We start from the raw sequence: 17,256 nt of genomic DNA, 5'->3' as shown, positions 1-17,256 counted from the left end.
ACAAATGCTCAATAAGCTTAAGTTTCATAATTGGTCAAGTTGCAGTGAAGCATGCATCATTATCAAAGGACTCATTTGGTTTAATGGAAGAACTTTTCTTTCTAAAAATCAACTTTCAAGAAAGTAACTTCTTGAAAATTTATTTTCTAAAAATATGATTTTAGCATGTTTGATTGATCATGAAAAAATGATTAATTTTAGAGTAGCTTATGTTTGGCTAAGCATCCACTTTCCTGAAAATACTATATAAAATAACTATTATATCCTTAATAAATATAAGATCATATCTTTTTACTCATAAACTTTATATAAATATACAATATTATATTGTAATATAATATTAGATTATAATGATTTATTATATTAATACAATACTAATATATATGTATTAAATAATAAATTTATTAATATAAATATAAATACAATACTAAATATAATATTATATTAATTTTGTAAGGAGGAGCAAATGAAAATATTGGCATATATCACTTTTCAGTATTTCATCTTAACCATTCATTAATATTTTATAAAATTTTAATTGTAGATCTTAAAAGGATATTTTTTTTAAAGAAAAAAGGATCATCAATATTCATCCCATCGAAAGTTCCAAAATCCACCTCTCCTATGGATTTTTACTTTCCATAAAATATGAAAAATATTTTCTCATAAGAAATTTTTTTTTCATTTTCTCTCCTCTTAAAACTCCAACCAAACAAGATAATTGTTCTTCACATTTTGGGAATTTCCACTTCCCCCTCTAATTCCTGGGAACCAAATGAGTCCAAAGATGGAATTATGAATATTAGTACAAGGTGAATTCAAGCTCAAACCACTTCCAAGAGTCCAATATCCAGTAGGTTTTGCAATGCATGTTGAATCACTTCAATAAAGCTAGAACGGGGATGTTATAATCATTATATTGAAGATTTGTCATATAGATATACTGTTGACATAGTTTAATATAATTATGAATGTACCATTCCATAATCCATTAAATTCAAGAGGATTTTTCAAAGTTTAGTCAATTTTTCATTTTGTTTCTTCTAGAAGCACTTGTTAGATTTCTAGTTGTTGCCCTTAAGGCAAAGATTTATTCTAGAAATCCTGTTTCACAAGTTAGTCAAGTTTTTAAAAGGATCCCAAGCTTCCTTCAGTGTAAGAGCCCTAGACATGTAAATACACCCTACATACTCAAAATTGACAATCAGTGAAGTCTCTTTTCTCTTAGTGCATGTCTACTCATGTTCTCTCAGGGCCTATTTGGATTCATGGGCCCAAATTTTATATTGCAGAGGAGACATGCGAACCTGCTTAACAGGCTTAGTACCCTTTGGTAGCCTTCTAGTGAAGCTGAGGTGAGCTCTTAGGCTAACCATGACATAGAGCTAGGCCGAGCTAGTTCTTCATATCCATTCCTCAACCGGTCGGTCTTTCACTCAGAATATACTTTGCTTGGGCATATTCCACTTTCATTAAGCTAACTTGAGTAGAGCTGAGGATAAGAGACAAGCAATTGAAGCAAATCTAGCTCTCATATGAGCTAAGATATGAGTAGAGGGCTAACACATACTCAATAAATATGGAAGAACTTGCATGCGGCGTTCAAGCCACAACCACGATATGAGTTCTGATCTTAAACTTTGTGGGCTGCTCGCCCCTTCACATTGACAAGGAAACCATGGACCAACCACAGATGCTAAGGAGGATAAACTACCAATATTATAGAAGCAAGGAGGAAGTTGTGCAACAGAAAATGAGAGCTTTGGTTTCCTCTCATCGCTTGTTTTTCCTGAACCAGGATCTCCCATCCATTCTCATCGCTTGATTTGGAAAAGATTTTTCCTATGGAGTAGAAAAGAAGTATGGGGCAACATCATTCAAAGAAGGTACATCTAACATATTTTTTTACTGTAGCAGGATCACCATAACTAACTCCATTGAGTTTGCCACTATAGAACTTGACAGTTACACCTACTTGTCCCATAAGATTCATGGTTTAGATCTATATAATTGGAGAAAATGAGCTTGGGTTAGGTTTGTATTCAGAAATACCTAAGAGCCGATGGAGTGAACCAGTCCAAATCCCATAGGATAAAAAATGACCTATAATTTTCTTTTTATCCTATGAGATTCAAGCCAACCCACTTCACAGACTCCTGAGTATTTCTAAATACAAGCCAATCATAAGCTTATTTTTTCCAACTATATAGGTCTAGACCATGAATTCTATGGGATTTTGGGCCCATGAATCCAAATGGGCCATTAAAATCTTTTGCATAGTAGATTCTATAAACGGTCTATAGATTCTAGATCAACCTTGATAGGTTTCGAGGATAGCAACATGGTTAATTGGTAGAATTCTTGGTTGTGTCGCCCTTCAAAGTAGCTTGGTGGGTTTTAGATGATTGGAAGCCATCTTTGTAGCAAGATGAAGAGCTACAATTAATCCCTCCTAGTTACTTTAGCTTCTAATTTAGCTTCCTCTTTCCTCAAGTTTCTTTTTAAGCTTCTGGTTGATCTTTATTTGCATCTAGTTTAATTTAAAAATTGATTTTTCCTTTCAACTTTCATGTGTCGCTCTAATGCTCATGCTAGCCTCCTAGCTTATGTTAATGATCCAATCAAAACCTCTACTATTATGGAAACATTATTTCATTATTATCCATGAAGATCTAGAATTCTCTAAATTTATTTTAAGCTCTGCCTTTCTGATTCTACAAGGTTATATACCCATTTATAATCTAGTTATCAATATTTTCATCATCCCTAATCTCATTGTCACAAATCAACAAAAAATATTGTTCGATCTTTTTGGATTTGTTTTTTCTATTTTTTTATGTTTTTGTGATTTGATCAATGGATGGGATGCACATTCTACTCTTTATTATGAGGGAGGAATATACAAAGAGGAGCACAGGTAGTTAAAACCTTTAAAAATTTATCTTAATTTCCTCTATTTTCTTTCTAAAACCATAGTTTTGATAAATAGGGGGGATATTTCGTAACGGAGGGTAGAAGGTTGAAGGTGACTGGTTGCAGAGCCTTATTTTGGGTAGTTAGTGTGTACGTGACCTTTTTGATTTTCAAAAATATTGATCCAAGGAATGATTTTGGTGAGTATAAAATATTTGAGTATACGATGGAATTAATGATTTATTGAAACATGTATTAAAGAGATTTTCAAGAGTTTAATTTGATCCAAGAATATTAAAGAAATTGTAAAAATTTGAGGCCAAAAGATGCAAGTTCAAGAAGCTAGATTGTGAGAAAAATGAAGTTGAAGTCAAGATTTGACCCCAAATTCCAATGACACAATTCTGATATGCAAAATTTTAAGTGCGTAAAACTACGAGTTGACCCCAGAATGGTCTCAAGAGAAACACAGAGAGTTTTCAAAATTGTCTTGTCCCGGAGTTGACTCCAACTCAACTTTGGGTTGATCTCAAGTTCCTGTGAGTCAACTCCATTGTGCCTGACAGCTTTAATAACTAGTTCTTCAAAAAATGTATAAGTGCATAAAACTTGCTATAAGGGTTGGTTCTAGCCTCCCAATGATCAAAAACTAATTCTCAAACCTTCCAAGAGCTTTAAATGCATGTCAAACATATTGAAGAAGGTAGAGATGAAGGAAAATAAAGAAAAAATGCAATAAACACTAAGACTTCATTCAAGAGAGTGCAATTACTTTCCAACCACCACACTCTTGCATTTTTAGAGGGTTCGAAAAAGAAGAGAAGTATTAAATGTCAAGTCTCTTTAGCAATATCCACTCATGCTTCAATGATCTTTTTATTTGCTCTTTGGAAGCTTTTATTTGTGTCTTTCAATATTAAATTATTTTTTGCTATAATTGGGATTAAAACTTAAAGAAAAGACCAATCCAAGCCTTGAATTGCATTGTATGGTCTGATTGATTCTATTGGTAAAATCAATTGGGTTTACTTGTAAGTTTGAGTAAAATAATCATGCTATAATCTTAAAAAAATTAGTAAAATTCCTAAGAAATATGCTTTGGGAGTAGACGTAGGTGCTGAGTTTGGCACTAAACCAGTATAAAACTTATATATATATATATATATATATATATATATATATATATATATATGTGTGTGTGTGTGTGTGTGTGTGTGTGTGTGTGTGTGTGTGTGTGTGTGATTATTTCTCTTCTCTTAGTTTCTTGAGTTTCTATATTTCTCATATTTACTTATTGCTTCCACTGTACTAATACTTAACTAAACATTAGTTGAGTACATACTTAGTTTAAATTTTTGAAAATCTAATTCACTATCTCTCTTGGTGTTGCCCAGCTATGCAACCCAAGAGGGGGGGGGGTGAATTGGGTTTTTAAAAATTTAAACTTAATTTACAACTATGAAGATTATTTAACAAGAGCAAGATAAGTATGGAGAGTGTAATTTATGCAAGGGTAATAGTTGGATGCAAGAATGCAAGAGAGTAAAGAAGTTTAAAAGGAGAGTAATTAACCACAACACAAACAAGAAGATTTATAGTGGTTCGGTACCAACCTTGCACCTACATCCACTCTCCAAGCTCCTACTTGGGAATTTCAATCCACTAAACTGTATTCAACCTGAATACACTCGTCGGAACCTCCGACTCTAGCTATCCCAAGCTAGAACACTTGTTTCTTGGGTACAAACCAATCCAATACAATCTGATTCAAGGTTCGGATCAACTTTCTCATATTTTGGAACCCTTCCAAAACAAAAACAATAACTCAAAAAGAGTATTACAGTTAATTGCACAGAAATATAGATGAAGCTCCTTTAACGAGCGAATAAAGCTTTAAATACACTTTACACAATTAGAAGGAAGCTCTTTCAGATTTTCTCAGGATGGTTGGAGACTTGAATGAGCACTTGAGGAGTTGGTGAACTTGAATTAAAAGTTTCTTGAACTCTTTTGGTGGGCTCTTGCTTAGGGTTGAAATGAATGCTTGAAGAACCTTTTTCAAATCTCTTTTTTTTTTTTATCTTTGATTCCCTCCTTTAAGTCCCTTTTTATAACTTCAAATAATGGTGGAGAGTAATCTGAGCTGAAATAGAGCCGTTAGAGCACATTAAATGAGCATTAAATATCATTGAAATAGATTAAAAACTAATCGTTGCAGAAATTTTTCGTCACAGGGATCGACTCATAGGGTCGACTCATGCTCATGGGTCGACTCATGGGGTTGACCTCTATGAAAAAGAGCAGAAAATGACTGTTCTGTAATTTTGACCTGCAGAGCAGCAGAGGTCGACTCATAGGATCGACTCATGTCAAGGGGTCGACCCATGGGGTCGACTCACGGAGTATGCCAGCTAAAATTTTCGCGTGCCGTTCAGCCCTTTAAGCCATGAGTCGACTCATGGAGTCGACTCAAAAATAGAAACCTAATTTTCTTACAAAATACACTTTCAAAAATATTGAAATTTCCTCCAATAGATTGCACGTCTTTCATTTTTGCTCTTGAGGCTTCTGAATCAGGTCTTAATAAAATTATGATTTTATTATCCCTGAAATGCAATAATTCTTTTTTCAAGCCAAAATCATTAGTAATCCCCTCAAATGCTTTGTAATCATCAAAATCAATTCAAGGAGCAACAATCTCCTCCTTTTTGATGATGACAAAATACTTGAGCAAAAGTATATATAAAGCATTGAACATGAATTTCAAATTTATGAAGATGCATCACTTAGATATTATAACCAAGTATTGAAACGAGATGCATCATAAGCAGTTTAAAGATAAATTTGAAATTTGCTTATAAGTGCATTTGCTTGGAAAGAAAAAGCTGATTTTGATTCTTTGGCATATGACACATGTGCCCATTTGCTTATCAATTTACTCATTACTCATTCTTTATTACTTATTTCTCAATCTTGATTTATTGCTTAATGTTCAATCTTTATTGCTCTTATTGCTTAATCTCGATTTTGATTCTTTACTCCCCCTTTTTGACAGCATCAATTGAGATTCTTCCTTTTTGACAGCATCAATTAGTATTCTCTCTATTCCATCAATTGATACCACAAATTTACCTCTTTAGCTCTTTTCTTTGATTGCTTGTTTCTATTGTTTATTATTTTACTCCCCCTCAATATAGCAATTGTAAAAGATATATCAATTTGCTCATTTAAAAGATATTGCTATTCAAGTATTTCATAATTTAAAAGTAATTCAATTTGATCACATTCAAAGATATTCATTGAAAATCAAAGTGTATATATATATATCCAAAAGATGACTGAATACATAGATGTTTCAATACATAAGTGTTGACTTAGAGTACAAAAGACATGGATAGAAACTATCCAAGAGTCAATCAGTTAACATTACATTACATGGCCCACAAGATAGATCCTAGACAAAAACTAAAGAAACGACAGATTACACTGGATCTAATAGATATCATGGCTGGATGGATCGGAGTCTGATGAATCAGAGATGGGGTGAGGAGATGAAGGATCATGTCCACGAGCTCGACCTCGACCATGTTTGCCTCTGCCACGGGTAGAGGTGCCAGCACGAGTGGAGGGGTGAGAAGATCCTGAAGGCTGAGAAGCAAAGGACTGAGCTACGGTGAGAGTCTGACGGTGTCCAGAAGGTTCAGAGCTCTCAAAATAGATTGCATCAGGGCACTGAACTGAGTTGAAACATGTTCATTAGAGCCCCTAATCTCTCTCCTCAAAAAGTCAAAACCACTCTCTAAGACTCCTCGTAGTCTGGCTGCCTCTGCAGATAGGTCCGAGACCTTAGTGATGTCCTCATGTGGCTGTGGATGGGCTAGAGCTAACACTTGCCCCTGCAAGTCAAGTACTCTGCTAGTCAGTCTCAATACACAACCCTCAAGCTGCTCAATGCGTACTGACTGATCTGAAATCATCTGAAAAATAGTGAAGATATGGGGGATCAATGTCTGATCAGATACATCATGAGATGTTGATCCCTGAGCAAAAGCCGAAGTGCCCATCTGATGAGATAGTATGGAAGCTACATGCTGAGATATCATCTCTATCTGATCATCAGCCAATCTGATCTCAGAAGGATGTGCGCTGCTGTCCGGCTGCTGAACTGAAGCATGTCTCCTCGCAGACTCTGACGGGCCAGTCTCGTGATCAGAAATAAACTGAATATCTGGTGAAGCTGCTCTGTGATCACAGAGGGGTGAGGATGGTCCTTCCTCCTCTGCTCTGTCCTCAGCTCTCTCATCCACACATTTTGTCCAACCACCATCAGTTTTGAAAAATTCCATGCGGTGCAAAGTATGGCGGTTGATAGTGTCGGAGTGAGATAGCCTAGCTACTGCCTCCCCCTCAAAGCTAACTCCGAACCTCCTAAATACTAAAGTGAGAGCCATACCAAAAGGCAAGTGTGCCTTGGATCTATTCAAGGTCTCTCTCATAGCCTCAAACATCAATGCCGGGAGGTTCAGGGGGGTTTGAGTAATAACATGATACATAATACAGATGTCCCGACCAGAGAGAAGATCATGTCTACCACTTCTAGGGAAATATAACTTAGTTACCATGTGGTGCAGCAGTCTCATCTCAATGAAAAGAATCTTTGCCTCTAATTTGTTCAGACTTCCAGTGAAGGTTCTCCCTAGAATAACATTTATTCCTTCCTCTTTACTTGAGAGTTCCATGTTTGTGTACCCCTCACAAGGTAAATGAAGTATTTCCCTCAAAAGCACAGGATCTTGGCTAATGTCTACTCCCTTCACTATGGATTTTACTGTTTCATTGCTGTATCCTAAATTCAGGTAAAATTTTCTAACAAGATCCACATAAGTATTTTCTTTTAGAGAGCAGTAGAATTTCCAACCTTGGTCCTTAATTTTTGATCCGATAGAGAACCCTTCCTTTTCAAAAAATCTGAAATCAATATTTTTGCCGGGCTCTATCTTCCTATCAAAGAGGGGTACCTTACTAGGGCTGATTGGTGACCGGGTTGTAGCTGGAGCTGAAGCAGAAGCAGGGTTTGAAGCAGAAGTGGTCTCGGTTGCTTGTCTCTTTCAGCGCACACTTTCCTCCAACCCACGAACTGATTTCCTCCTCTGTGGAAGCTTCATCTTCGGAGCCATTTGCACAGGTAGGACTAGCACAGAACTTAGGAGAGCAAATGTGAGGGAAAAATGAAGGATTTTTAGTGGAAAGATAAGGATTTTGGAGAAGTGAAATCCCGATTTGGAGAAAATGGGTAGAATCTAAGGTAAGCTCGAATCGCTCCAAATGAAGAAGGAGAAGGGGAGGAACTTGGTTCCAAGAGGGCGATTTAGAGGGTGAGAGATGGTGGGAGAGGGATCTTGAGGGAAAACTTAGATTTGAGGAAGAAGAGAGGGAGACTTTTGATTTTGGTGGAAGGATGAAGGCGGAGAGTTGGGTCTGCTCAAGGAGAGATTTCCAACAAAAAGAAGGCGTCCGAAGGATTTAGTCAATATTACAAATTTACCCTAGGGTCGACCCTGAGGGTCGACTCATGGTACAGAGAAATTCAGAAAAATGATGAAATAATTTTGAAAAAAAAAACTTGAACCATTAGGCGAAGGATGTTTATCCAAAAATTGATTATGAGAATGATAATTTTGGGCTTTTGAGCTCAAAAAAAAATGTGAGAATTAAGCTAAAAGGATTTTTAGTGGTGATACCTTGAAATCAGAGAGACACTTAAGCAGATGGATCAAGGATTCCTAGTTCTCTCCTAATTTCATAAAATCTATCTTCACTTAAGGCCTTGGTAAAGATGTCAGCTAATTATTTTTTAGTACAAACATAGTCAAGAATTATATCTTTATTTTGGACATGTTCTCTTATAAAATGATGCCTGATTTCAATATATTTTGATCTAGAATATTGAATTGGATTTTTAGTGAGATTTATAGCACTAGTATTATCACATCTTATGGAAGTTTCATTAAGTTTGATACCAAAGTCTTCGAGTTGTTGCTTAATCCACAAGATTTGAGCACAACAACTTCCGACCGCAATGTATTCGACCTCGGTCGTAGACAGTGCTACCGAATTTTGTTTCTTGCTAAACCAAGAGATTAGGTTAACTCCAAGAAATTGACAAGTTCTACTAGTACTTTTTCTATCTAATTTATATCCAGCAAAATCGACATCTGAATATCCTATTAAGTCAATTAGTGAGTCCTTAGAATACCATAATCCTAGAGTTTGTATACCATTTAAATATCTAAGGATTCTTTTAACTGCATTCAAGTGTGATTCTTTTGGATTTGATTGAAAGCGAGCACATAGGCAAACACTAAACATAATATCAGGTCTACTAGCAGTTAAATATAATAGAGAACCAATCATGCATCTATAAAATTTTAAGTCTACACTTTTACCTTCTTCATCCTTGTCAAGCTTACATGTTGGGCTCATGGGTGTGCCAATTGGTTTGGAGTTCTCCATTCCAAATCTTTTGAGTAATTCTCTTGTGTACTTATTTTGGGTGATGGAGATTCCTTTCTTTATTTATTTGATTTGAAGTCCGAGGAAGAATGTAAGTTCTCCTATCATGCTCATCTCGAACTTTCCCTGCATGAGCTTTGCAAAATCTTGACAAAGAGTTTCATTAGTAGACCCAAAAATAATATCATCAACATATATTTGTATAACTAATATATCATCTTGATTTCTTTTAATGAAAAGAGTTGTGTCTACATTTTTTCTTGAAAAACCATTATTGAGTAAAAATTTGCTTAGCCTTTCATACCAAGCCCTGGGTGCTTGTTTCAAACCATATAGAGCTTTATTTAATATAAAAATATGATTAGGAAAAACATGATTTTCAAAACCTGGGGGTTATTCTACATAAACTTCTTCAGTAATATTCTATTTAAAAAAAGTACTTTTGACATCCATTTAGAATAATTTAAATTTTATAAAACAAGCATATGCAAGTAGAAGTCTAATTGCCTCTAATCTAGCAACAGATGCAAAGGTCTCACCAAAATCAATTTTTTTTTCTTGATTATAACCTTTTGCAGCCAATCTTGCTTTATTTCTTATTACATTTCAATGTTCATCCAATTTATTCCTATATATCCATTTTGTGCCAATTATTGAATAGTTTTTAGGTCTTGATACTAAGGTCTATACATTATTTCTTTCAAATTGATTAAGTTCTTCTTGCATTGCATTAATCCAATTATAATCTTTTTCAGCTTCATCTATAGTTTTAGGTTCAAGATAAGAGACAAAAGCAAAATGATTGAATGCATCTCTAAGTGAGGAACGAGTTCTTACACTATGTGTAGGATCACCAATGATTAGTTTCTTGGGGTGATTATGATCATACCTCCATTCTTTGGGTAGATTATTTGTACCTTGAGGTTGTTCTTATCGTTCTTCACCTTTCTCATCTTGTTTGTCTTCATGTGCTTCATCATCTTCAATTATTGAATTTTTTAGAGTGATCTCCTTCATCCCTTCTATAAGAGGATCTGCATCATCAAAACCTTCATTCTTCCTTGAAGGAAGATCGTTAGTTTCATCAAAGACAACATGTATTGACTCCTCTACTACTAAGGTTCTTTTGTTGAAAACTCTAAAAGCTTTACTAGAAGAGGAGTAACAAAAAAAAATCACTTCATCGGATTTTGTATCAAATTTTTCTAGTCTTTCTTTACCATTGTTTAACACAAAACATCGACAACCAAAAATATAAAAATATACAATGTTTGATTTTCTTCCTTTCCAAAGCTCATAGGGAGTTTTCTTTAAAATTTGTCTAATTAAAGTATGATTTAATATGTAACATGCTATGTTAATAGCTTCCGCCCAAAAGTATCTTGGAAGGTTGCTTTCACATAGCATGATACGGGCTGTTTCTTCAAGGGTTCTATTTTTTTTTCTACTACTCCATTTTGTTGGGGTGTCCTAGGTGCCGAAAAATTGTGGCCTATTCCTTTTTCATCATAAAATTTTTCAAAATCTTAGTTTTCAAATTCGGTTCCATGATCACTACAAATATTTTGAATTGAAAAATTTTTCTCATTTGTGACTTTTCGATAAAATTTAGAGAAAATTTGAAAAATTTCATCCTTGTGTGTCAAAAAGAAAACCCATGTAAAACGAGAGAAATCATCAATAATTACAAAACCATATCATTTTTCTCCTAGACTAGTAGTTCTAGTAGGTCCAAATAAATCCATGTGCAATAATTTTAATGGCCTAGAAGTTGAAATAATATTTTTAGATTTGAATGAAACTCTTGTTTGTTTACCTAGTTGGCATGCATCACAAATTCTATCCTTTTCAAAGTTCAATTTGGGTAGACTAATAATCAATTCTTTCTTAATGAGTTTTGAAAGTGAATGCATGCTAATATGAGCAAGCCTACAATGCCAAAGCCAATTAGTCTCATTAATCTTGGCATTCAAGGATACTAGGCATTGCATGTTTATTTTGGATAGATCATTCAAATCTACCATATAAACGTTACCATGTCTATGCCCAACAAATTTAATGCCTTCATTAACAGGACTAGTTATAATGCAAACAGAAGATTCAAAAATAACTTTGTATCCTTTATCACAAAATTGACTGATGCTTAATAAATTATGTTTTAAACCATCTACTAATAAAATATTTTCAATATACTTGGAGGGAGTGATACCAATGTTACCTATACCGATGATCTTTCTTTTGCCATTGTCTCCAAAGGTGACTATCCCTCCATTTTTAGCATCAAGTGTGATCAATTGGGATTCATCACCAGTCATGTGTCTCGAGCATCTGCTACTAAGATACCATTTCTGGTTTGCTCTTTGGGATGCTAGACACACCTGCAAGCAAAAGTCAAGTTTTTACTTTAGGTACCCAAGCTTTCTTGGGTCTTTTTTGGTTAGTCACAATGGTTTCTTTTGGAACCTATATTTTCTTTGCATTAAGATTAATGGATTTGTTAGAGAGACAAGTGTATGACTTATGATCTATTCTACCACATTTGAAGCATGTAGTGTTTGAGAACTTGTTGTTTGAAGAGTTTATATAGATATTTTTTAGAAACTTTTATTTTTTTAAGGGGTTGTAACCAAGACCAGCCTTATCATAAACAACCTTTTGATTTTCAAGAATCATATTAAGTTTATTAGAACTTAAGGTGAATTTTTCAACTATTGGTTTTAGCTTGGCAATTTCATTCTTTAAGTTCAGGTTTTCTTGAAACAGGATAGATTTTTCATTTAAAATGCTCTCATTTTGTTTTAGTGAAGATTGATTCTTTGATTTTAACTCTTTGTTCTTTACCCCTAGTTTTTTTAGTTCATCAATTAAATCAGAAAAAGCTTCATGAAGTTCTTCAAAGGTAAAGTCAATAGGAGTTGCAGAATTTATCTCATTTTTATGTGCCATAAGATACAAGTTGGCTTGTTTATTTGAGTCTTCTTCTTCGGAGCTTGACTCATCACTTCCACTCCAAGTAGCCATCATGACCTTCTTCTTGTACTTCTTGGGACCCTTCTTTAGTTGTGGGCATTCAGACTTAAAATGTCCCGATTTCTTGCATTTGTAGCAAATAAGGGATTGGTCTTTATCTTTTTCTTTGCTATATTCCTCTTTTGTGGGTGGCTTCTTTCTCATTCCTTGTTTCCTTTTTCTCAAAAATTTCTTAAACCTTCTAGTAATGAGAGCCATTTCTTCATCCTGCTCTTCATTTTTTGTATCATCAGTTTCTTCATCAAGTTGAGCCATGGATTTGAGGGCGATTATCCTCTTCTTTTTGACTTCTTCTTCTTGATGTTGTTTCATGCTCAGCTCATGTGTCATCAGTGATCGTAGAAGCTCTTCCAAGAGTAGGATGTTCAGATCCTTGGCTTCTTGGATAGCGGTCACTTTGGCTTCTCAAGTTCTTGGTAAGGACTTAAGAATCTTCCTCACGAGGTTACTGTTAGAATAAGACTTACCAAAATTTTTTAAACCATTTATAATATCAGTAAAATGAGTAAACATTTCAGTTATAGATTCATCATGCTCCATTTTAAAAAGTTCATATTTATGCACGAGCATGTTAATTTTGGATTCTTTCACTTGATTAGTTCCTTCATGAGTTACTTCTAATCTATCCCATATTTCTTTAGCAGACATGCATGTTGAAATACAATTGAATTCATTAGCATCTAGGGCACAATACAAAATATTCATGGCTTTAGCATTTAGTTGAGCCATTTTCTTATCAACCTCATCCCATTCTTTTTCGAGTTTGGTTGATTCCACACTATCAATAATTTTAATGAGTGTGTGTGGTCCGTTTACTATGATACTCCACATATCATAGTCAAGTGCTTGAATAAAAATTTTCATCCGAGCTTTTCAATAGGTATAGTTTGATCCATTGAAAAGTGGATGTCGGTTAGTGGACTGCCCCTCGGCTAGAAAAGTGCCAACTTGAGTTGCCATAGATCTTTAGCTCTTTGATGGTTAAATCAAAGTAGGGTTAGAGCACCGAGCTCTGATACCACTTGTTGTCCAGCTATGCAACCTAAGAGGGAGAGTGAATTGGGTTTTTAAAAATTTAAACTTAATTTACAACTATGAAGATTATTTAACAAGAGTAAGATAAGTATAGAGAGTGTAATTTATACAAGGATAATAGTTGGATGCAAGAATGCAAGAGAGTAAAGAAGTTTAAAAGGAGAGAAATTAAGCACAACACAAACAAGAAGATTTATAGTGGTTCGGTGTCAACCTTGCACCTACATCCACTCCCCAAGCTTCTACTTGAAAATTTCAATCCACTAAACTGTATTCAATCTGAATACACTCATCGAAACCTCTGACTCTAGCTATCCCAAGCTAGAACACTTATTTTTCGGGTACAAGCCAACCTAATACAATCCGATTCAAGGTTCGGATCAACCTTCTCACGTTTTGGAATCCTTCCAAAATAAAAATAATAACTCAAAAGGAGTATTACAGTTAATTGCACAGAAATATAGATGAAGCTCCTTTAATGAGTGAATAAAGTTTTAAATACACTTTACACAATTAGAAGGAAGCTCTTTCAGATTTTCTCAGGGTGGTTGGAGACTTGAATGAGCACTTGAGGAGTTGGTGAACTTGAATTAAAAGCTTCTTGAACTCTTTTGGTGGGCTTTTGCTTAGGGTTGAAATGAATGTTTGAAGAATCTTTTTCAAATCTCTTTTTTTTTTTATCTTTGATTTCCTCCTTTAAGTCCCTTTTTATAACTTCAAATAATAGTGGAGAGTAATCTGGACTGAAATAGAGCCGTTAGAGCACATTAAATGAGCATTAAATGTCATTGAAATAGATTAAAAACTAGCCGTTGCGAAAATTTTCTATCACAGGGGTCGACTCATGCTCATGGGTCGACTCATGGGGTCGACCTCTGTGAAAAAGAACAGAAAACGACTGTTCTATAATTTTGGCCTACAGAGCAGCAGAGGTCGACTCATAGGGTTGACTCATACCAAAGGGTCGACCCATGGGGTTGACTCACAGAGTGTGCCAGCTAAAATTTTCGCGTGCTGTTTAGCCCTTTAAGCCATGAGTCGACTCATGGGGTTGACTCAAAAATAGAAACTTGATTTTCTTACAAAATATACTTCCAAAAATGTTAAAATTTCCTCCAATAGATTGCACGTCTTTTGTTCTTGCTCTTGAGGCTTCTGAATCAGGTCTTGATAAAATTATGATTTTGCCCCTGAAATGCAATAAGTCTTTTTTCAAGCTAAAATCATTAGTAATTCCCTCAAATACTTTGTAATCATCAAAATCAATTCAAAGAGCAACACTTGGGTTGTCTATTTAGATAATAAATGGTAGTAAAGTCTAGTACTCAATCCCTAGCTTTTGATTAAATGATCAAGACTCATAAATTGGATGGTAGCCCAAATGAGATTATCTCTTGTCGAAAGGCATTCCACCAGCCAATCCCTACTATTTAATGGCACTAATTACACCTATTGAAAAGTACCCATGTACATCTTCATTCAAGTACTTAATTATGATTTATGAAAAGTCATAGTGTTACCCAATAAGACAATCGAAGTAGAGGGTGAATTAGATTTTTAAAAATTGAAACAAGTATGTACTGAATTTAAATTATATAAAGTAAAGGTGTAGTAATTACAATGAATAATCACTGAAAAAGATGAAGCAAATGATAGTAATAAAAAAAGCAACAAACTACACATAAATACAAGTTTTTATCATGGTTCGATGCTAAAGTCAACATCTAAGTCCGTTCCTTGAGCACACTTTTAAGAATTCCACTATATTTTCTTCAAGATTATGATATAATTATTTTCTCAGACTCACAATCAAAATTTAGTTAATTTTTTTTGGTAGAAATCAATCAAAAATATTTTCTAAAGCCACTCCTAGGCTTTCACAACAATACACTCCAATTTAAGCTTTAGATTGGCCTTTTTTAATTTTCAATCCTAATTGAAACTTGTTTATAGTAATAAGTAATCAAGAGAATATAAAAGAAATAAGCTCCTAAAGAGCAAAAGAATAATGTCGATGAAGCTCGTAAGAATATTGTTGAGGAAGCTTGACAAGGAATACTCTTTTCTTTTTCTTGAAATCCATTGAATCTCAAGAGATTGGTGGTTGAAAATTGATTACACTCTCTTGAATGAACTATTAAGGAATCTTTGGTTTTCTCTTTATTTTCTTTTTTCTCTATCTTTTTCAATAAGTTTGGTTGATATTTAAGAGTTTTAGAGGGTCCAAAAGGGGCTTTTTATCCATTAGCAGTCCAAAACTAGCCATTCGAGAGTTTTTGTATATTTTTGTAAGTTCTGTAAAATAAACCATTAGAACTGTCAAGCACAGTCAAATCAACTCGAATCAACTTGAGGTCAATTCGAAGTAGATTTGAAGTAGACTTGAGATAATTTGGGGGTCGACTTGAGGTCTAGGTTGAAAAATATGACTTTTTATTATCTAAGAGAGTCGACTCGACTAACTAGAGGTCAACTCAAAGTTGGCTAGGGGTCGACTCGAGAAAACTAGGGATTAATTTGTACTTCAGATTGAAAAATATACCTTTCTATGTTATCTAAGAGAGTCGACTTGGAGATCTTTGGGGTTGACTCGTAAAATTATGCCACTTGAGTTTTGCATAATAGAGTCATCTCATTGAAATTTATGGTTGATTCTTGGCTTTCACTATCTTGTTTTTGTGATGCATCTTTCCAAACTTACTTTTTTTATCTTCAAACTTTCGCAATGGCTTGAGCCTTCTTGAAAATGATTTTAGTTTCCTGAAACTTTCTCAACATACACTTCAACAACCATTAGTATCAACATATACTCAAATATTTTATATTTATCAAAATCACTTCTTGGGTCAATATATAGTCAATGGTCCACACACACTCACTATCATTATAAATGCATTATTGATCCTAAATCTGAAAAGGATTAAAATGACTTAGATAATGTCTAGCTAAATACAAAGTCATAAATATTTTGTATTGCTCTTTTGATGTTAATGAGTTCAATAGAATTTCTATACATATCTTAATAAAAAAAATATGGGACAAACTAAAGGTTACTCATGAGAGTACTAAGCAAGTCAAAAAGTCCAAAAAAAATATGCTTGTACATAAATGTGAGTTATTAAACATGGAACAAAATGAGTCCATTAATAAAATATTTATTATATTTACTAATATTATAAATGATTTTAAGAGTCTCAGAAAATTTTATTCTAAAACTTAGCTTATTTGTAAAATTCTCAAATCATTATCAAGAGTTTGGGAGATCAAAGTCATTGCCATATAAGAAGCCAAAGATCTCAGTATACTACCCTTGGAGGAGGCTACTTCTTAGCTCACTTAGGACCTATACTTGATCATGAAGCAAAATAATAAGAAGGAAACAAAGAAGATGAAGATTATAGCTTCAAGTCCGTAGTCAAAAAGGAAGAAGACAATGAAGAATCAAAAGAAGGAGATGATGATAAAGAAATGGCATTGATAATCAAAAAAATTTAGAAGATTCATGGGGAGAAAAAGGCAAAATTTTAAGAATAAATCTTCGTTGAAGTGTGAACCAAGTAAAGAAAAGAAGGAGGAATAGCCCATGTGTTATCAGTGCAAGAAACACATGCATTTCAAGGTAGAATATCTTATTCTCAAGAAAACCTATAAAAACTATAAAAAAAAAAGCAATGATGGTGACTTGGAGTGATAATAAGGACTCTAGCTCAATTGAAGAGTCTTGAATAGTAAATCTATGTCTCATGGCATATGAGGAGAAGATAA

Source organism: Elaeis guineensis, chromosome 15 (assembly GCF_000442705.2).
Source record: "Elaeis guineensis isolate ETL-2024a chromosome 15, EG11, whole genome shotgun sequence".
Classification (NCBI taxonomy): domain Eukaryota; kingdom Viridiplantae; phylum Streptophyta; class Magnoliopsida; order Arecales; family Arecaceae; genus Elaeis; species Elaeis guineensis.
This window is presented reverse-complemented; position numbering follows the sequence as displayed.